Raw genomic sequence first — 24,134 nt, 5'->3', positions numbered from 1 at the left:
AATTCTGGGAATCAGACGAGTTCGATTCTAGGAATGGAACTTTGGTAACAGTGTCCGATTCCTGAAGATGTGTTTCTAGCAATGACAAAAATCAACTCGATTCTAAAGATTTTTCTTATGAGGGGCCACACAAACTTCAAGAATGTAAGAATAGACCCTAATGAAGGATTAAATATACCTAGAATAGCAAACAAACTCCAAAATACAAATCGGCAAACAAATCAAACCCTCTTGCCCTGTTATGATAACAGAAATCCTAATGCATTTTTCCTCTCTTTTTTCCTACTCTAATGCATCTAAATCACAAAGCAAACACCTACACTACTCCAATCTACTTTTCCAAATCCAAAAACTTACTTGGTAAGGAGATCGAGTATCTCTTCAAACTCCCTCGGTTCCTACCTATCTACCTCCAGCACTAGTTTGGGGAAAACCCTACTTCAATGCTCGATTCACAGTGCACAAGCACTCAAGGCTTGAATCCATTGATCCTAGCAAGCACTCAAGGCTTGAATTAGTTGATCTCGGCAATGGAACCAAAATGTAGAGGCGAGATCAAACTCAATTGCCAAGACCCACGGACCACTTATTGTTTCAAGCATTTCAAGCTGAGCACTAATGGCTACCTCTCACATAACCAACACGCTCTCTCTCTCTATGAGTGTAGAGAGCTTACCTCCATGCCCAATCAAGTTACCTCCTCTCTTGAGCAATTCAGTAGCTCCACAATCCAACTGCAAGCTTCAAGCAATCTCGATCTCCTCAAGCTCCATGATCCAAGCTCCATTGATGTGACCAAGACAAGAGAAGTGAAGAAGAGAGGAGAAGATAGAGAGCTTCTCCACCATAGTCCCTTACCCTCACACTCTCACACTCCCTCTCTCAAGCACAAGCTCAAGCAAGCAAGAACAAGAAGCTACTTTTGGCCACACACAAGAATGAGCTTCTCATTCACTTTTCAACTTTATATACAAAACCCTAAATCCCTTTTGGGCGGTCATCCCCTTATCCCCTTTTTTACATGGTCGGTCGTGGCCTAGGCCATTTTTCCCATTGTCCTCCTATCTTCCTAGCTTCCTTCGTACCGCCCATCTACCTTTACAATTTGCACGGGTGAGAGCCATCACTCTTAAAATAAATCATGGTGCACCTTGCGCTCTTTTACAAAACTATTGACTTACACTTTTTCTTGCGCACCTCTCTCCTTGATTTAGGACTTTTTTGCACTTCTTGCGTTTTCAAAATTTTCTTGGCGTACCTTCGTCTTTCGTTTCACTTTTTCCTTGGCCTTGTCTTTAGCTTTAGATTTTTTGGATTCTCCACCTTGTTCGTTTGAGGGTTAACAGGGAGAAATACCGACTCCATGTATACTGTGGTACCCCATGGAACAACATCTTTTCTTCATACAACCAGATGAAGGCTGAAACATTTTGACCCTTAAATTGCTTCAATTCCTATCCCACTACCCGTAATGCATTTACAACTAAGGAATCAATTTTTCATGCTTCCTACCGAGTTTACATCTATTATTGTAACAACAAATATTGTTGTTGTTGTTGCTACAACAAAGCAATCATCTGTTGTAAAGCATCACCACCACTTGAACTTGAAAAATACCCCATCTTTACACACCTCCTGGGCTGTCGACTTTCACATCGGATTCACCATTGTCAGAGCATTTAGGGTCGAAAGTCTACCACGGGGGTAAGAGGCAGTAGGGTGAAGGGAGATTCAGGGAGAGCAATTGATGAAAGAGAAGGGGTTCGAAGAAATAGAAGATGTAGAAGAATACTCATAGAGGTGAAGCCTGTCAATTTATTTCTGCATCCTGAGAATATAAATCCCTTGTAGACCCAAAATGTGCATAAAATAATAGCTTCCTCTCTGTTTCTTAGATCGCCAATCTGATGCTTCTGTTGACTCCGAAAGGGGGGTAAAATAGTAGGACGCCTACTTAAAATTCTCCCAAATCGCTCATTCTTCTTCTCCTAGTTTGGAGTGCTATTTGCTGCCTGTAAACTGCGATTACACGTCACGCAATTTTGCCAATCCTTCTTTTTGCATAAAATCCCCCAAAAATGGTTGAAAGCCACTTACTTTTTTTTACATGTCATCCTATTCTAAAAGTTGTCTATAGCTTTAAATGAATATTTATAAGAAATAATATCCAAAATATCAAAAATAGGTTAAACTTGTCCAAAAATCTAGTATTTTTGAACCATCCACACTACGGACACTGACACTAATGAGTAATATGGCATTGACTCTCTAGATCAATAAGAAATCTGAATGACGATGTACTCTAGATTTTTTCACACTATGTCTGCGTAGTAGCATGACACCATTTGGTAGATGTGAATTTTCCATGGTGTCTTCTTATGTAGAGCTAGAGATATGTGCCTCCTACTTTGGACACAAATTCCATACTCTTCCATCACATACATAAACAAATGAAGAGGCTAGGGGTGTCTGTAATAGTGTTCCCTTGCATTAAATGCAATTGGAGAATCGGAGATAAAGAGATCCCATAAGAAAGAGATTGATTTTGTTAAGTGCCCTTGCACTAAATAGAGTAAGAGATAAAAAGCTTCCATTTACATATGTTTGATTGAATCCCCTCCTTCGCAATCATGTAAGACCCTCCATACTCTCATGCGGCCTCTACTTCTACCCACATGCGGCCTCTATTTCTATCCACAAACTTCATTGCTCCTAAATCAATTTAAGCAATGCAGACGTTGCTCATCCTTGCTAATGTGGACATATATGATCAAAGTGAACGGCCCTTCCTAGCTAAATTTCCCTAATGCACAATGTAATAGGTGGAAGTAGAGCTTTTGCCTATATTAGCTAGGGGACTACATGGTGGTGGGGAAGTGCATCAAATCCATCCCTTCCCCTTACTTGTACACCCTCAACACAAATGAAGTTTTGCTACCAAACTATACAATCCAACTGCAATTGTGTTCCTTGCATGTGTCATTCAAATCCTTCCACTTTGCTATGTCTAGCAATGTGCCATATCCAGAAGAGTTGAGAATAGAGGCCCTCAGTCTCTACCACCTTGCTTTGATATCCACTACCCATGTGTGTGAAAATAATATAATATAATATTGCACAAGTGTGTGTGTAAAATATGGTATGAATATGTAATAATGTGTATGTAATATATTTATATAATATCATATTGATACATTATACACACATTTATGTATTAATATTATATTTATATAAACTTTAATATAGATAGTATAATATATATAGTTTATAAAATAAAAATATTTATATCTAACATACATACATACATACATACATACATACATATATAAAATCAACTAAAAACTTATTTATAGAATGTTATATTTAATAAAACATTTAAATACATACTATTCAAATAAGTGCTAATACAATATTGGATTTATATTATATTATATATATAATAATAATATACATTAATATATATAATATATAACAACATTTCTATATATATTAATGTATATAATTTAGTATAAGAATGTATTTCATCTTGCATATTAAAAATGCATTTATCACATATTATATTTACATATATGTATTTATATATTTATGTAATATTTTAATTATGTAAAAATGTATTATCTAATACCATAATTAGGTGTGTGTGTGTGTGTGTGTGTGTGTGTGTGTGTGTGTGTGTGTGTATATATATATAGTATTTACATGTATAATATATAAGTATTCATATACATTTAAACACCACATTGGGGAATATGGGAATTTCCCATAAGTTTGGGACACGTGGTCAAATCTTTGGATTTGTCATAACTTGAACACTATAACTCTAAATCAAGAGCTCTATACCTCAATAGATTCCATTTTTCAAGCACTTTCTAATGATAGGTCACATCATATGGTTTTGACAAACTTATGTGCATGTTATCCGGGTGCCACCTTTTTAGTATTCAAAAAATGGGAATTGGAAGATTTCCAAACTCACTAAAATTATGTTTTTACATCAAAAATATTTTTATATCTGTAATATTAAATATGTTTTTTGTATTAAATTAAATTGAAAAATGTATACGAATTTGTACACTTATTTATACACTTGGCCATGTATGTGTATATAGATGCATATTCATAGTCGTGTATAATCAATGCATATCCAATTGACATTGATGTATGTTCGACATTATGTGGCAATGTGACCTGTAGAGTCAAAAATTCGACATTCAACCGAAAGCCCTATGCTTCACTATAAAGTGTCTCTACTGCTCACTCACTTATCATTATGCCTACAGGAGAAATGGACAACAACACATGACATATGTAGAGGGGCTCGAGGTTGGTTACATGTAGCCATGATCACAGAGGGGCATGGGCGGAGTCGACGAGTCAAAGTCATGTGAATCCGTTCAGTAGAGCATGGCAGGGTGGGGAGTGCACCATGTGGCCTGTGCCCCGCCGACCTCCCCTTAATAGTAGTAAAATATGAGCTTCAATCACACTTCTCCATGACATTGTAGGAACAAACATGAATGGCTTGGCCTCTATTGATGTTGGCCTCTCTTGAGACCACCCTTCTTTTTCTCCTTCATACTGTTTAGTGAACTACTTCTTTCCTTCTTTTATACTCTTGAGAGAACTATGATCCCTTCATCAAGTACCATCATCTATTCCTGTAGCTTTGATTGTCCCATGCAGTCTATTATTACAAACCATATTTATAATGTTGAGAAATCAAATGATGTATGCCTAGAAGAGGCTTTTTATAAGAGAGATGACAAAAGTTGTATGCTCCAGAATGCTCTAGGAAGAGATGTCCAAAATCCCATAAGCACAGAGAGGAAAAGTGGTAATATCCAAAAGCTATATAAGCATGTACTTGACACTCATTTCAATGCAATGGAACTATCAATTTGAATTATTGTTAGTGTCATTGTCCATCTTACACAAGAATGTGTTTATGAGTCCAAGCTTCCATCTTGGAACCTAATTCACTTGTGAAACAATTAGTCTATCTAAGTCCATATCATTATGAGTAATGTCTTCATTTTTCATCCACCATAGCTAAACCTTGCTCTAGATCCGTATTTCTCAACATGGTATCAGAGCCATGGCTAAGCTAGGTAGCTAGTGGTGTGATTTCTTCTTCTTTGCAAGCTCTACAATATGTCCCTCTTTCATTCTTCTCCTTGTACAAGTCTACTTCCATCCAACATCAAGTGTGTGTAGGAGAATCTCGAGGAAAGAGGTACTGTTGGAAGAGCTCAAGGGAGAAGGTGCTACTCAAGGCAATCAAGAAGCTTGGTTTGGTCTTCACCTTGAAGTTACTCATACCTCAACCAAAGGAGCTGCCTATCCCACAAACAAAGGCTCTATTCTTCTCATAAGCAGAGGGGCTAACTTCAAGAAGCTAGGGGGATATTTTTTTTGTCTCTGTTAAGTGACAGAGAAATCAAGTCAAAAGAAGAAGATAAAGATTGAATCTCTGTGGCTGTGGAGTCAATGTCCAAGAGTAGTTTTGTTTAGTCTAATGTATGCTGGTCTGAATGGACTTGAAAGCCTTCAAGACAAAGTAAGAAGTCAAGAGAAAAGGGTAAGTTGCTGTCGTGGAGTTCCATAATTGCTGGATTCTGCAGTCCCTGTTGTCTTGCACATAGACGACCTCAAACAATCTGCGTAGCTGTGTCATCAGATTTGTCGAAGGCTGTTGACATCCTCACGGCCTGGTACCGATCGAGTAATAAGAGATCGAGTGCTGCTGTCAGGAAATAAGGCCGCTGTATTGAAAGGAAGAATCTAGAAGACCGAGAAAGCAATGCAGTCTGACGAGATCAATCTTGGAAGATGAGACTGCAGGTCTGCGTCTCAATCTCAGAAGAGAGCACGAAAAACGATAAGGGTTTGGTCTATTCAGTTCAACCTTAACATTAAGATTAAAATCAACCCTTCCTAAGTACCCCCTTTCACACTATATCTCTCTAACCAGCGTAGCACAAACCCAGTTCATGCACGTAGCCTTTGAATTCATTTGTGCAATCATTGTAACAACAGTTCATACTCATAAGCACTCAAAAAGACACTTTGTAATTCCCACATAAAAAATTATTTGCTTGCACTATGCACAAAAGTCGCAATTATCAAATCCCTTGTAAATCTCAATCTTCTTGTAAAAGGATAGAAACTGCCCGAGATTTCTTGTGGTAAGACCTCCTACTCAAGATGATTGAAGTGGAACATATAGCAAAATTTAATGGTGAAGGCTTCCATGCTTGGAAGGAGAAGACCATGTACCATCTTATGCGGAAAGACTTATGGGACTTGTTTGAAGATGATGCAGATAACAAGAAGGAAGATGATTAAGATGGGTTCGTTGAAGAAGACCAGTTCAAAAGAATGGAAGAAGATGAATAACAAGGCACTATGCATCATTGCTTGGGGACTAAGTGATGATGTGCTACATCATATATCTGGCATTAGAAATGCTAGAACCGCTTGGGAGGAACTTGACAGAATGTTTGGTACCCAAGCAAAGAACTCAAAGGTAAAACTACTCATGCAGTTTTATGAACTAGATATCAAAGACAATGCTTCTATGACCATGCACATTAACAAGTTCAAGAGCCTAAAAACCCAGCTTGCAACTCTTAAGAAGAATATTGATGAAGATGAAGCAATAGCCGTACTACTTGCAAGTGTAAACAAGGATCCATATGAAAACCTTGTGTCCACTCTAAGTAATGTTCCAAGTCTCTCACTCAAAGATATTGAGCACTCACTGCTTGATGGAGAAAGCAAATTTAAAAGCAAAGATGTAAAAGAGACCAGCTCAAGGGAAAACCTCTTATACACTAGAGGAGCTACTGGACCCAAGGGAAGAGGTCGAGGATTCAATACCGACAACATGAGTCGGATGACATGTCATTATTGTGCTAAAACTGGCCATATTGTCAGTGAATGCTTCCACAAGAAAAGAGCACAGCAGATGCAGAATAACCACCACCAAAGTCAATTCATGAATGAAGAGGAAGAAAAAGATACTTCCGCTACTATCAACAACTATGACAAATTGTTTTAAGGAATTTGTTCCCATAGTGGATACTGTAAAAACCCTACCAAAAATGTAAAGTTTCAAGCCTTAACTTGACTAGGCTGCTAGAGAGCTAGTTTCTCAGGCCATGTCATCATGAAGGGGGGGCAAAAGCCAGCAAGGGTAGAGACTCATCATTTGAGGGGGGGATGTTGAGAAATCAAATGATGTATGCCTAGAAGAGGCTTTGTATAAGAGAGATGACAAAAGTTGTATGCTCCAGAATGCTCTAGGAAGAGATGTCCAAAATCCCATAAGCACAGAGAGGAAAAGTGGTAATATCCAAAAGCTATATAAGCATGTACTTGACACTCATTTCAATGCAATGGAACTATCAATTTGAATTATTGTCAGTGTCATTGTCCATCTTACACAAGAATGTGTTTATGAGTCCAAGCTTCCATCTTGGAACCTAATTCACTTGTGAAACAGTTAGTCTATTTAAGTCGTCTTCATTTTTCATCCACCATAGCTAAACCTTGCTCTAGATCCGTGTTTCTCAACATATAAGTATGTAAAATTGGTACTACTCTAATGACTATGCTTATGTAGAATACTTGGAAACATGTCATGTAGTATGATTCCTAATGGAAACATTTGAATATATGATATAGATTTTGAGAAATTTGAAGTCAATATCATATGCCAAGTTAATGCAAACTAATTGGTATAGTGTCATGATGTTTATAAGCCTGCATATAGTATGATCTACAATAGGAAGAGCAAAAACATATATCATATATGAATGGTTTCACCACTCTCTTTAAGAATGCATAGTGATATTGAAGTTTAGATTACCGAAATAGAAATGCATAAATCTTTTGGTGTTCTGGTTTGTTTATGGAGAGAGAGAGAGAGAGAGAGAGAGAGAGAGAGAGAGAGAGAGAGAGAGGGGGGGGGGAGGTTGATTGAAGGGGCTTATCATTATGCTAGAAAGGGTATGTGTGTTACATGTGCTACCAGGTTTAGTACTTGATTGGGTGATTTGGGGAGTTCGTTCATTTCCTCACTGATGCAAGAAGTTCTACCAACAAAGGGTGCAGGGCAAGATCAAACCCATCAAACCTATGGCCTCATTAAAAAATAAAAAGCCAAGGGTGTAGGTTTACAAGAGTTTATGCATATACAACACACTCCTTTCATATTTACATGCATAATATATGCCAACATTTATTCACACAGAGAGAGGCATACTTGCATAAACATGTGTGCACCCCCCTTCCCCGAATGTTTGTGATGAGAATCATACAATTTGTAGAGATATGATTTCCCTTTCTTTCCAATTCTACTTAAGGACCAAAGACTTGATGCTTGGTACAAATTTTATATGGAATAGAATGCCACATGGGCACTTACGGTAAAATCGTATTGGAACATCTATGTCCAAGTCGATTTCAAAACCCAAAACTTGGCACTCATTCGAACGTTGTATAGTCATAGAATGCCACGGGATAATGATTAATGTATTTGCGTGGGTTTGCCTCCATTTAGTTTTAAATCCATTAATTATCACATTATCTTCCTACTTTTTAGCTTTCCTGCTCAGTCAATATCTAGTGCTACAAAGTAATGGTGCTTTATTTAATTGTCACACGAGGTAATGGTGTTTCCTCTAATGGTCAAGTGACAAATTATGCCACTATCTAAGACTCTTTTGCATGTGTAGTAGATTTATTCCCTTCTCTTCCTATGACGAAGAATTTCATGTAGGCTCTCTACATAGATGTATTTGGAGGTTGTAATGTCATTCGATAGTGTACTTGATTGAGAGAGAGAAAGCAAGGCATAAATTTGTGATTAAGAATTTTAAGTGCATAATTCCCCAAATTGATAAGTTACATTCGAAACACATAATATACTACCTTCAAAAGTTTTATATCTTATGATTACATGTCACATTGTGTGGCATGTAGGAGTTGAGTTAGTTGCATATATTTGAAATGATATGGGTGTGCACCTTAGTTTTGGAATTCAACCAACACTATGGAGGTTAGAAAATGTCAATGTGAGGCTAAAGCTTGAGTACTATATAGAAAGATATATGCAAGAATCAAAGAAGAGATGGAAATGTATAAGTAATATACAACATTTGGCCTCACACTAATGTGGTAAACTTGGTAAACTTAACATTGTGCTCTATGAGAGAGAGAGAGAGAGAGAGAGAGAGAGAGAGAGAGAGAGTGTGTGTGTGTGTGTGTGTGTACGTTGACTATCTATGATGTGAAAAGGTTTTCTGTTTTTGTGCTTGGTGTAGTGTTTCGTTGCAAGAAGTATGTCCTATGTATGGGATATAATCAGAGTCGTGTCGCACTCGACTGTAGTGTGGGGAGGGAGACCCCACTCCCGCCACTATGAGCTCATGGCACCGTAGGAGTTTTGTGCTAGTAGAGTTAGTGGAGTTTGCTGTAGGCGTTGCTAGCGCAAGGAGAAAACACCGTTTTAGTAGCACTATCGCTAATGATTGGACCAATCAAGTTTTCTTTCCTAAGCTAGTCACGACCTCCTCTCCAACAATTGGGACCGCCTCTCTGACACACGACCTCTTTTCCTTAGCCTGGCAAACATTGGGTGCGAAACTGGAGCCACCTTTCTTGAAATATATCCCCACTACCTCGTGAAGCACTGCACGTGACACAGCCCTTACCTTATTAGAGAGAAAGAGAGGGAGAGAGAAGGTAAACAACATCACTTTAGAGGTGTCCAAATGACCTGAGCTGGCATGGTTGTACGGCAGAGTGCTAGTTTATATAACTTTGCTTGTTTTAAAGTTTAAACGCCATTTATTTATATTGATTTGTTTCTAAGATAGGTTGGTCGACAGTTTACATAATTTGGCTGACTTTAGACTCTGCATGTACCTTGAGATTCACCTTCTCGCTGGTTTGGTACTTGGGGGTCACGAGACGAGTTACGAATGTGATCCTCCCCTCGCCGGGTGTGAATCTCATAAGAACAGATCTGCAGTTGTGCGCAATGTGCGCGCGGCTTATGGTACACTCGGAATGGACAATGTATGAGAGAGAGAGAGAGAGAGAGAGAGAGAGAGAGAGAGAGCGAAGGGGTTAAGGAGGGGTGCAGGTGAGGGTGCGAGGGTTCCACAAGGCGGGCAAGAGGAACTCGCGGCCACCAACGCCATAGGCATTGAAGCTGGCCTTCGTCTTCTTGTCCACCAGGAGTTGGCCGGGGTACCCCGGGTAGGCGCCCGCCCCAAATGTGCCAGCACAGGCGGTGGCCGCCTCCAGAGGCACGGACGCCTCCCCTTCAAAGTAGCCCGTCCCGTAAGGATTCGTGGCGGCGCCCGCCAGGACGGTCCCCACCACCATCACCATGCCGTCTGCGCCCACGTCGCCGTTGGGCGGCACCAGCGGCGGGTTAGGCGGCCCGAATTGCGGTACCGCGAAGGGCCACGCGCACTGGCCCGGGCATTGCGTGGCCGCGTTGCCCACCCAGCCATACACCACCATCCTGCTGTGGGAGGCCCGGCTCGGGAACGTATAGTCGTGGAAGCCGCACGAGTCCATGCAGAACCGCTCCACTGCCACGTCCGCCGCCGTCAAAACCAGGTACACCGCCCCCGGTTTCTTCTTCGCCCGCAGGGCCCCTAGGGCCAGCGCCTCGATGTCGGAGCGCTTCAGGGCTTTCCCCTTCGAGTAAGCCGCGTCCGTGAGCTCGCCGGCAAGCGCGACGGAGGCCGGGACGGAGGCGTTGTGCCTGTCGTAGTAGGAGGAGAGGGGCTGCCACCAGGAGCTGACGGAGGGACGGCGGCGGCGCCTGACGGACGGCGAAGAGAGGGAGGAGAGGAAGTCGGTGATGACGGAGCGCTGGGCGGGCGTGAAGTCGCCATACCAGAGGAGGTAGAGGGAGAGGTGTTTGGGGGCGGTGAGGAGAGGCCCGTCGTGGTAAGAGAGAACGAGGGGCGAGCTTGGGACCAAGGCCGCCAGCCGACGGCTATTCAGAGGCCTGCAGGAAGCACCACCGCATTGCATCACGGCAACAAACAGCAGTAACGACGGCCAGACATTGAACCGCTTATAACACATAGCGCGCAGAAGAGAGAGAGAGAGAGAGAGAGAGAGATGGTAGCTGATGTGGTTCTGTGTATGTGATTGAGTATATGAGACACCGATCTGTGCGTGTATATGAGAGAGTTGGACCCGGATGCCTTAGAGGCTGAGTGTACCGGCTAGGTGCGTGAGAAATCGTGTGCTAATATTCCACTCTAGCGATGACTCTTCTCTATATATCCCCTCCATCACCTCCTTTATTATTACTAAACCGCGTGCCCATCGGCCTGACATGCTACCGAATTCTCCTGTAAGCCTTTTCTCGTTAGTAGCCGCTGCCTTTTTTGCCGCTCCTCCCGAGTCCCGAGTTCCGAGTCATTTGCCAATCGTATCTCCCGTCTCCACTACCCTCACCTAGCAGTAGCACATAATAATAGTCGTTCATCGTTCCCATCTCCTTTGCTTTGACGTTCACAATTACTTCTTCTTTCTTCGCAATCTCGCGACTCGCCACTTCCAAACCAAATCATCATTCACGAGCGAATAATCCTTTGACTTCTACAAAGATTAATGTTTATTGTTTTCACATGAGCCATGAATGTTGCATACAAAAGCACGGCCAACTTCCAAGTGCAGCAAGTTATAACATCTAAAATTTACAACTAGTTTTAAACCATTTGCATCGAATCTCCTATGATAGAAAAATATGAACATGTCTTGAAGTTGCCAAGCTATGTTGCACTATGCAAAGCGAATGAATGTAAGATACTCGAAAATGCTCATCGATGACTTATCAAATAAGTGATTCACCCCAAAACATCCTTCACAAAATAACAAGGTTAGAGTGAATATAATCAACACAAAACATCTCCTTTCACAAGAACACATCCCATCAACAAGGGCTTAATGATATAGCATCTAAGGCATGATCTTAAGCTACCCTACATGAAGGCTCAACCAAGCCATCAACGTGTGATGTGCATATGCACACCAATATAACTTATAGAAACCAACTGAGGGAGCACTAATTAGAGTATAACAAAATTTTGTGTCGAAGTGTCGTAAGAACATTGTTGGTGTTCTCAATATCAAGTACAAAGTTACACTTAATTTATCAAGTGGCATAAAAGTGCAAGAATTGAGGATCATGGTAGTAAGGCATAATCAACAGATACAAATAGATACATAAAGCGTAATAGTGCCCTTCTTAACATGGTCAAAATCCGTAATTAGATGACTATTAAATATGCCAACTTGGAGCCTCAATCAACATCATACAAGCCGGTTTTTGTAGGAAACCTTTTATGCCAAATGACACGAGAGGTAATTATATTGGGGGACACTTGGTCATGACATCTCTATGTCCTAGTCCTAAAGGCTTTTAAGAAAAACCAATAGATTATGTAGAATGCTACATCGTCTCACTAAAACGTCGCTATGTACTTAGAAACTAGCTTGAAAGTTAGCTTCCATACTTTGCCAATTTAGCTAAAAAGAAGGTTATCTCCCTTAAGAAGCTCTTAAGTATATTATAGTAGATATGTGTGTAATATGTATCCATTAAGCAAGGGGTGCTGAAGGAGTTTAATAAAGCATCGGGACTAAGGAAGCACTACAAGTCTAAGTAAGGTCATGTCTAAAAGAAGAAAGGCTTAATCAAGGTGAAAGGGTAGTAGTGAAAGAGGTGGGCATTGGATAGAATCGGTAGTTACTTTGGTACAACCTTAGATGGGGGGCTCTCTTGGCATGGATGATCATCCACATTTCCAAGATGGATTTAAGTGGGGACAATGGCTTTGATATAAATTTTTGTTCGAGTAATTAGGTCTCTTTGAAATATTTTTGAAAGGGATTCAGAAGGTGTTGCTAGCCTTCATCAACCATAGGGAAGACTTGAAAGAAAATAGAACTCGAACAAATTGCAAGAGAAAAGAGAATTCCACAAAACTTACAGAATGCAAGTTTGGGACGTACAATCTTCCCCCATACATGTATTTACATAATTGAATTAAGCTTTTGTGCTCAAAATACATTCAAGGTACATTCTTGCGTTCTTACTTTTCCTTTCCCTTGCACAACTTGCTTTTGGGCAAATAAATCTAATACACCCTATTCTAAATAGCATTACGTCTACAAATAATATTTTTAACCCTTCTAATGAGTACGTCCAAAATAAATCTATTGCACAGGAGCGTATGCAAAGTCCTTGCGCTTAAGAAAACCGACAAAAATAGAGTATTTTCACACCACATAGCATCAAATTTCCATTAATATTCTCAAGCTACGAAGCACATAATTTCTACACATCAAAATGCATATCGCAAAATGATAATCCTGCATAACTCTGTCTAATAATCTACTCACCATAACACAATACATACTAGTATCCTTCATTCTATCTACCAATGAATAATGTGAATAGTATCATCCATGCATCTCGTGTGATAAGTCATTGACCATGCATCAAATAAACAAAATCCATAATAAATAAAGTCAACTTATTTCCATAGTGACGTTTGGTAAAATATCGTGATAGATATACTTCCACAAGTTACTGATCATGCGACAAATGAGCAAAATCCAAAATAAACAGTATCAACTTATTTCCATAATGACATTTGGTAAAAAATCATGATAAATATAATTCCATAATAAGAGCTCCTTTTGATGATACTTCCTTACTTGCTTTGTCTTGCATCCTTTGTCTTGTACGAACCTTATTTTTATGAGCCATTCATTCCACTTAGAAATTTCAACTCGTAATAGTTTGCATTTTGAGTTAACAATGTGAATATCACATGCTTACAGGCATTTCTATTTCTTAAGGAGCTTAGGACTTCCATTATTGAATCAAATTATGTGTTTGATGATATTTTTAGAAATTAACCAATTGGAACTTTAATACTAGCTTTTGGATTCACAAGTCTCTTAACCCTATGCATTGTATTTACACATAATAGTCAGTTGTTACTTTCTCCACGTTTTATGACCATATGTTGAAAGAGTTAGTTAGGCAATATAATGACAAATTTTATGAGAATGCATTAACTTGTATTAGCTATGCATCATAATTCAACCATCCATTAGCAATACCTATTCATTATTCTCTTTTGGTGCATGTAAAAATGGTAAATGAACAAAGGATAACTAGGTTGAGAGTTTGCCAAATGGCTCCCAGAAACTCATATAACTTAGTAGAATTAGTGTTTGAAAGTATTGTTGAACTTTTAGATGCATCAATCAAACTAGCATTTCAATACACATTGTCAATGTACGTATATAATATGGAAGACTTGCATTTGGAAGACATTGATTGACGGACAAGTATGTCTTTTTCAAAAAGTAGGCAGTGGTAAAGCTTTGAGTTCGTACAAGCTCCAATATTTTTTCATGTAAAAGTGAGCTTATTGTTTTAGGACATCCTTATAAAACAAAGTTTCCTTTTCAAACCTAGACCTTCATTTTGAAGTGTGGTGTCTGTTCACAACTAAGGATTAGAAGTTACAATTTTCAAGGTTGGTGTGACATACAATAAAAACTTCACTCTTGGAGGCATATTCAATTTTGATTGTACCGTCGTACCGTGTAGTTATCTATTTGCTATTCCCCATTACCATTCTTCTTTTCAAATATACATTCTTATGACTATTTTAAGCTAAGAGTTGAAGGTTCCAAAATGTGCAATTGAATGAAGCTTAACATCACTAGTGCAAAATAAAGGCTTTAGTCCCATTAAGCCAGATCTTGAGATTATGCATTAGACTATAGTAGATATTGCTTTTCTAGTAGCACAATAAAATGAAACGTCTTATAACGAGGTGAAGAACACAAAGGCAACATGGTTTCAATCCTTTCCCCCCACACCATAATGGGAGGGGGATTTTTCATTATAATTTTGCTCAAGGGCAATCCCTTCACACATAGGCACTCATGGTAGCACCTCAGGGAAGTTACTCTATGTATATCCTCTACATCACGCGCGTTCAAGGCCTATTTATAAATATCCTTATCTGTGATTTTTTTTTTGAATAAATCATAGCCCTTTTTCTATTCAATCTGTAAATAATCCCTTTATATTATATCCTTCTGTATGTAAAAATGTATAAAAATGGTATTTTAAAAAGAGCTTATTTTCAACCTACGTGATGCATGCATATATTCATGAGTAACTTACTCGAGGGTAGCACACCTTTTTGAAGCGGAGATGTATGTGGGTTAAGGATTTTTGGTCTTCTCACCCCAATGAGATATGTATATGCACACCTTCTTGAGGTGGAGATGTATGAGGGGTAGGGTTCTTGGGCCCATGAGATAGATATAGGTACACTTAGGCCCCATAAATGAAGAAGCACGTTCACTATATCTTAGATTTGTAAGTGGTTAGAGACTTAGATCCCTTGGCATTGTTGTATTACAACAACCTCACATCATGAGTGAAGAGAGGATATGAGGCTTGCGACAGTGACTACTTTGGGTAGATGCCATAAAGTTTTTGTAATGCAGTAAATTATGCAGTAAATTTCACTAAAGGGTAGATATGTACACTTGAAAATGGCTCTTTAGGCCCATATTGAGTTCCTTGGTTTCTTCATTACAATATTAGTAGAGTGACTACTTTTAGAGACATAATCACCTTGCATGCTTCCTTCACATCCTCTTGAATAAAATTACCTAGCTTTTCTATGGCCAAGGGAATTCTCTTGAACACCACTTATTTCTATGGCCAATGGAACTTTTGTGAATGCCACTTTATTTTTGACGTCCCAATTTGACTTCAACATAATAGTTTTAATGATACTCTAGAAGAGGAGATGGCATATGTTCTTTGAATTTGTGCAAAACTTGTTGCCATTTGAGCCCATCGGGTGTAAATCAATTATAGATAACTATGTTTGCACTTTTTTTTCTAAAGATGACTTGTTACCCTACACTCTAAAAAATGTAGTAAACAACTTCTCTTGAAGGTATTGCCAATCCAAGATCCTTAGATTCAAAAGATCCTTCCACCTATGTATCCCTTTGTTACAAATACTCTTTGCAAGCTTAGCCCTAAACATTGAAGGATATACTCTCTTCAAACACTTTGCTATTAAGACAAATAATAGTATTTAGGGATAAGTCACCCTTGACTCCATGACCTTTCATTTTAATCTCCTTGAGAACTTCTTACCATGAGTTGAAGAAATGGCATCTGCTATCTCTAAAGCTTTCATCTTCATCTCTTAAGGTTGGACCAATGATCTATTGAAAAGGATATCATCCCTTCCCTTTTCCCTTACAATTTCCTCATTGATCCATTCCTTAATCAAAACTACCCATGGCTGCATACTACCCAAACATTTTCTCCATTTTATGTTGAATTAAAGGCTTTGATCATAGAGTCCATCAACTTCCCAATACTCTAACTGCTTTAGAAGAATATGCCTACATCCAAATGATGATGTGCTAGATCTCTCTCTCTCTCTTTCTCTCCACAAGTCCAAAGGATGAAAATGAAAAGCATATCAATTCAATTCCAAAGTGTCTTGCTAAACGAGAAGATTGTAGCAACAAAGACTATAGTAGAGTGTAGAATATGCTTGCTCACTACAACCCTACCCTTAAAATTGACTTGAACCCCCTCTAAATATCCATTTTGCTTCTGGCTTTTTTGCTAACCACTCAAACCTCTACTAAGATGAGGTTAACCCAAATAGGGCAACCAAGTGTCTCCTCCCTCTCCCTATCAAACGTTTTTGAATTTGAATTGGGCAAGAATGTCTTCATCTTCCTTGTAGGAAAGTTTAAGCACATATACTCTCTCCTTGCTCACCCACAATCCAAATACTATTGACAACATTTCAAAGGGTTCAAACAACTTAGCACTACTTCGAGGGTCCTCTCATATGATGCTTGACTTAGCATCAATAAACATCAAACCCCCAAAGTTCAAACACTTCTCCATTCAGTAGTGGAACACTCATTGCTCTAGTTATGAGAAGGTCTACATTCTTGAGAGGAGAATCCAAAATCACATCAAACAACAAAGATACCAAAGGGCAACCTTGCCAAACTAATCTTTTAAGATTAAAGAGTAACTTACAACCAAGTAACCGTTAAGGCATAGGATGACATTTAGGGCCTTGACTACATAGCAAAGGACTTCAAAAACCCCATTTTCTTTAGAACAACTAGCACAAAATCTCATCGTACTCTATCACACACCTTGTAAAGGTAAAGGTTCACCACGATAAAGTTGGTATCTTGCACCAATGCATGGTCAATTTCTAAGGTGACATTGAGTATTGCATCATGAATCCTTCCTCTTGTGGATGAAGCCAAGTTACATGCTATGGGTGCACTCTAATAATGTGAGCTTAACTATATTTGCCAAAGCCTTAGTTGTTATTTTATAAAAGCCTTAGTTGCTATTTTATAAAAGTTTGCTATGGGTGCACTCTAATAATGTGAGCTTAACTATATTTTCCAAATCATTAGTTGCTATTTTATAAAAGGTTGTGAATATCATGAGTAGCCTCTAACCCTTCAAACTTAGTCTACAAGGAAACTTGCGGATTGGTTTTATAATCCATGCATTTGTCTTCCCAAAATTCCTCCAAACCTCCTTGCTTCATTTATCATATTGCATAAGATTGCCTTGCATAGATTCTAGAAATTCTAACATGGCTATATTGGGATTCCATCAATCCCAAGGGTCTTAGTTTTCTTCATTGAAAAAATAGCACCTTCAATTTCATTTTCAAAAAAAGGGCTGTAAAAATGCAATGCTTTACCAAGGTCAAGTAATCTTGGTATGAGCTCCAAGACCTCATTGGCCTTATGTAGATGAGTCTCATCCACTATTGGTTCTTCTCTCACTATATTTGCTAGAGACATTTTAAAGGCCTTAATATTTCTACTACAAGATGTGCTTCAAGATTGCTTCATCTATGTGTTCTTTAAGTAACTTTTTCCAATTGTTTTGAAGAAGAAAGGGATAGGGTGGTCAACCTTCCTTGATGAGTGTTTCTAGCCAGAGCTCCTTAATTAGTATCTCTCTCCTTCTTCTCCAATAATCCTTAAAGTGTTCACCTTAAAAGGAGGGGGACCATTACAATACAAACTTGGGGTCTTAACGACATAAGAGCTAAGCATTAGTTAAAGTCATTGGACAAACCTTTTTTGGGAAACCGAACTCTTCTATTGTGGGGTTCAGCTAGAGATGACAACAACCTCCACATTTAGATGCACCCACTACATGCCATCGAAGAGTTACACATCATCTCCACATCATCAAGGCTTCCTGCTCTCCATGAATCATCATCATGTTTATTTCTCTAGGTAAATTGCTTGCAAGCGTTAGCTCTATTAGATACACATGCATCCACTAGTTCACGCGTCCTTTTAAAGGCTTCCCACTACCGCTATTCATCAATACTCAGAGTCTTTGATGTGTGGAAATTGTCAACCGTGCTTTCTACCATATTGCAATCTCGAAGGAAAATGTTGAGGGGACCTACGTTTTGCAACTTTCTCTATACTTTTGCACTTTCACATGTGCTGTTCCTAGCATATATTGGAAACATGCCAATTTTTATACCTCCTACATGCAAGTGTATTGCTTATAACGTGTTAGGATTTAGCTTGGGCTTGAGCAATATGCAACTACCTCCAAATCCCTTGCATAATAGCAAAATAGCATGTTTGAAAGATTTTATGTGCTTCTAACGTGTCATAGAGGTTAGTTAAGAGACTTCTATATAGCAAATAGATTGAAGCTTGCATGGCACCCTCTTTAGCCTCGTCTTTTAGTCTCACATACTATGGGCATGCACCTTATGCCGTTCAGAAAAAAAAAAGAATGCAAATAAGGGGCTTGTCAATGTGCTTATGTGATAAGGTTTTCGATGACTCGTTGTTTTTGGCCCAGAACATCAGCGCCGCCCACCAGATATCCTCCCGTATGACATTCCGTGTTTTCATGCCACCAACTTTTGTTTGCCAGCGAAACGATTGAATAGTAAAAGGCTCACGATAACACACCATCTCCATCTCTCTCTCTCTCTCTCTCTCTCTCTCTCTCTCTCTCTCTCAATCGTGATGTGGCTCAAGTTGCGAACAGCTGGCTTCTCTTTGACGTGTTGTGAGATCTTGCTTTATATTGCTTAACCAATCGCCCACTCGCTACATTGTTTTGGCATGTCTCGTATCCCAATCACGATAATATTAGCATAATTGATGTCCTTAGACTATTCACATATTGGCTCTTGGTGAGCTTATGAGTTTCAACAATCCCTAGAGTCAATGTAAGCTTTGGATAATACTCTTCAGGTGTAACAACATCTTCTCAATCATGTAGCCCTCTACAATACTCTAAAGAATGTGAGGGGGCCCACACTTCAATTATCCATGTATTCAGAACTAGATAGACATGACATGCGATCAATGCAATTTTGGAGAAACTTGAATTAACAACAATGTACTCAGGGCTTTGTAGTGGGGATTAAATGGCAATTCATTATTCACCTACGATTAAAATATCATAGTCAGAAGGAATATTTCACTTCAGCTTGTGACAACAAAGCTTTAGCTCAAGGTTTCATGATAGCCACTCAATGAGATATTAGTCTCCTTCCTTCACTGATTATCCCCATCCCATTCAGCATGTACTTAGTTACAACAGAGGTAGAACCCCAAGAGTAGCCCTCACAATTTTTGGGGCATGTTAGGGGTTACCTTGTTGTTCCCCTCCTGCCTTTTGATTCTTCCCTCTTGCATGTGCTTGGCCCATTATTTGGGGGTCCTTTTGACTTTTTCTAACTTCATTATCGGCATTGCTTGGAGAGTTTGGATCAAGCATTGCTCTAATATTTGGTACATACATACCTATTGTATACCCTGTGGATAGCAAATAGTAGATTCCATAATGCATGTTTGATGCTTTGGGGATGTTATTTTGGTGCCCGAATTGTATGGTTGTGCTTTGAGATGCTATTTATATTGTTAAGAGCCTAATTAGCTCAATTTTACAGAGGATTATTGCTATCGTAATAGTCCTCTGTCATAATCCTCTGTAAGTACCTTTGACACTCAGATTCGAGCCACATTTGATGTCTTGGAGATTTGGCTATATGCTTCAATTACTTTGGTGATTGATAATATGGGTTTGTTGGTTTTTATGATCCTAGATGTATTTCTTGATGCCTACCCTGATATTACGTACTTGATGTACTAAGACTTGCCTTACTCTTTTACACTCTGGATACACTTCAATGGATATGCATTTGAGATATTCACATTTACTTGGGTATTTTGCATTAGAGCTTTGGATCTTCTATGCAATTGAGATGGATGTACTGAAATAGTAGCACTCTTGCCTATGTACATGCTCTCTTGGATATTCTTGGATGCAGCTACACCTACTAGTGGGCTGATTTGATTTAGGTGCTTTAGACATTAGTAGTTACCTCTATTAGTAAGGATTTAGTATATATATATGCTTCTTGGTTATATATTGAGATTTACTACTCTTTACTCAGTCAACTGTGTATTTGATGGAACTATGTACTTGATCTTGAGATCTATTACATACACAAGGTCTATGCATATGGGATGTATTGCTTATTGACTCTCTTAAGTTCATGACAGAATTTAGTATCGGTTGCATGCCTATTCACTGCTACTTACTCTTACATATCTCGATTCTTACTTGGATATTTCTAGCAATGGAAGCTTGGTATTTCTTGATTATTTCTTCATGTACCAACTTTGACCAAAATCCTTCTATCTATTGGGACAATCGGATGATGCATGCTGTTATATATCTTTTGGTGATTTTGCATGGAAGATTATCCATGGGAAGCTTGTGTTTGCTCAAGGTTGTTTTGGCTTTTTTTGACATATCACATGTACCTTTATGGCATCATTGTCTTCGTAGACACATGCCCTTAAAGGGATAAAAAAGCTTATTCTATTTGTAGTATCTTCTATCTCATGTTTTGATTCTTACGACCATTGTGTTTAAGGTAGACAAACGTGTAGTTCTTATACAAAGTCTAGCATTGTGTGCATGGGTGAGTCTTTGGTTCTTATGCATTTCGATATATGTGGTCCCATGCCCTGTCAATCATTGGGTGGTGTGAAGTACTTTGGTACATTCATTGATGATTATTCACACAAGGTTTGGGCATATCCTATTAAGCAAAAATCGGATATCTTATCTACCTTTCAATGTTGGCTTGCTCTTGTTGAGAATCAGTCTACGTATATACTGAAATACCTAAGGTCTGACAATGGGAGTGAGTATATTTCTAAACCATTTGAGTAGTTTTGTGATGACAAGGGTATTAAGAGTGAGTTGGCTGCCCCATACACCCCACCCTAGAATGGTGTTGCCTCGAGCACATAAACATGAACATTTAGGAAAGTCTACAATAAGCTTAGTTAAGTAGGCAACATTTTTTGGCTAAGGAAATCATCATTTAGGAAAGTCTACAATAAGCTTGGTATTTCTTGATTATTTCTTCATGTACCAACTTTGACCAAAATCCTTCTATCTATTGGGACAATCGGATGATGCATGCTGTTATATATATTTTGGTGATTTTGCATGGAAGATTACCCATGGGAAGCGTGTTTTTGCTCAAGGTTTTTTTTGCTTTTGTTGACATATCAAATGTACCTTTATGGCATCATTGTCTTAGACACATACCCTTAAAGGGATAAAAATGCTTATTCATTTGTAGTATCTTCTGTCTCAAGTTTTGATTCTTGTGACCATTGTGTTTAATGTAGACAAACATGTAGTTCTTATACAAAGTCTAGCATTGTGTGCATGGGTGAGTCTTTGGTTCTTATGCATTTCGATATATGTGGTCCCATGCCCTGTCAATCATTGGGTGGTGTGAAGTACTTTGGTACATTCATTGATGATTATTCACACAAGGTTTGGACATATCCTATTAAGCAAAAATCGGATATCTTATCTACCTTTCAATGTTGGCTTGCTCTTGTTGAGAATCAGTCTACGTATATACTAAAATACCTAAGGTTTGACAATGGGAGTGAGTATATTTCTAAACCCTTTGAGTAGTTTTGTGATGACAAGGGTATTAAGAGTGAGTTGGCTGCCCCATACACCCCACCCTAGAATGGTGTTGCCTCGAGCACATAAACATGAACATTTAGGAAAGTCTACAATAAGCTTAGTTAAGTAGGCAACATTTTTTGGCTAAGGAAATCATCATTGTCGTACATTTGGTAAACAGATTCCCATGCACTATTATTGATTTCAGGTTGTAGAGGAGGTATAGTTTGGAAAACCTCCCTCATTTGCGCATCTTAGAGTCTTTGGATATGAGGCTTTCTACCATTACCCAAGAGCAAATAAAATAAGCTAGATCTTAAGTCAATGAAATGCATCTTTCTTAGTTATGGGAATATAGGTGAGATGGGCTATGGCCTATGGGATCTGCAAGCTTAGAAGGTCATCCGCAACCACATAATGTTGTCTTCCATGAGGAAAAGATGCATAAGTAGCATGAGCAGATAGTTGAGATACATAGGGTGATCTTTTAAGAGGAGCCTCATGTTATCATAAAGCCAGCTAGATAGCCTAAAATTGATATTCTAGTGGCCCATGATCATGATATTGGACAGGATGGATAGGCCCCACAACCTGGTAGTCTACTAGAGATAGATGTTAGCTTAATCATTTTGTGCGTTCCATGGACTATGCTATGGTGGCAGATTATAGTGAGCCTCTTACTTATGAGGAGGCCATGTGTAGAGGTGATAGTCACTCTTGGTAGAGGGCCATGCAGTTTGAGTTTGATTCACTACAAAAAAACCATACATGGGATTTGGTTTCATTGTCCTAATAGGAAACATGTATTGCCATGCAAAAGGATGTACAAGTTAAAGAGTACTCTTGGATGTTCCAAGCTAGCGTATAAGGCCGAATTGGTTGTTAAGGGTTTTAAGTAGAAGCATGGTGTTGAATATGATGAAGTCTTTTCTCTTGTAGTCAAGATGACTATCCTATGATTGGTTTTGGCCTTGGTTGTTGTAGAGGTGACAACTGCCAAGACCCATGGACCGCTTATTGTTCAAGCATTTCAAGTGAACACCTATGGCTATCTCTCATCTAGCCAATGCACCTTTGATCCTACCGGGGTATAGTGAGCTTACCTCAATGCCCAAATGAATTGCCTCCTTCCTCAAGCACACCGGTAGCTCCACAATTTGAGATGTGAGCTCAAGCACCCTCGAGCCTCCACCTCCAAGCTTATCCATCCTCCATAGCCATGTGCAAGATAAGAGAAGAGAAGAGAAGAGAAGAAGAGAAGAGAAGAAGAGAGGAGATGATGGAAAGCTTCACCTCCAAGATCCCTCACCCTCATACACTCACTCCCTCACACTCTCACACACACTCTCTCAAGCACACACAAGCAAGCAAGAAGGAGAAGGGAAGAAGATGAGTCCACTTTGCCACACACTAAAGAATGAGCTTCTCATTCACTTTTTGAGTTTATATACAAAGCCCTAATCCCTTTTGGGTGGTCATCCCCTATTTTACATGGGTTCCCATTGTCCTCCTATCCTCTTAACTTCCTTTCTATCACCTGTCTACCCTTACAATTTGCATGGGAGGGAGCTTGGCTTTGTTTTACAAAAGTTTTAGGGGTGCCTTGCATTTACAAATGTGCTTTTGCCTTTGACTTAGCTTTTGAGGCTGCCCTTGTGCTTCCAGGCATTTCCTCCGATTTCCTTCTAGGCTACCTCTTTTAGCTCCCAACTTGCACTTTTTCACTTTTTCCACTTTTTCTTGTGCTGAGGCTAACATTACGCCCTCCTAGTCGAGTTCCAGTCCCATAGCACTCATGGGTAGCAGTTGGAAGGTAGAAGGGGTGCAATCATATGGCTTTTTGACTTTGTATACAAGCCCTTGCAGAGGACGGAGTTGGATGGATTGGCCCTTGAAATTGAAGATGGTGTTGGGGCTAGTCCCTCCTTGATGCTAACGGTGGGTGGATCGGTCCTTTGAAATTATAGATGGTGTTGGATAGATCCCTCCTGGA

The 24,134-nt window shown here is 39.2% G+C and overlaps 1 pseudogene; it reads right to left on the bottom strand.

Annotated features, from left to right (window-relative positions):
* Positions 1-9,832: 9,832 nt before the first annotated feature.
* Positions 9,833-11,440, bottom strand: LOC148025707 (protein PHOSPHATE-INDUCED 1 homolog pseudogene; annotated as a pseudogene).
* Between the last annotated feature and the right edge of the window lie 12,694 nt (positions 11,441-24,134).

This window comes from Lygodium microphyllum, chromosome 14, assembly GCF_053477565.2.
Source record: "Lygodium microphyllum isolate KBCC chromosome 14, Lygodium_microphyllum_v1.1.10, whole genome shotgun sequence".
Classification (NCBI taxonomy): domain Eukaryota; kingdom Viridiplantae; phylum Streptophyta; class Polypodiopsida; order Schizaeales; family Lygodiaceae; genus Lygodium; species Lygodium microphyllum.
Note: the sequence above shows the minus strand (reverse complement) of the source record. Positions and strands in the feature narration are given on the sequence as shown.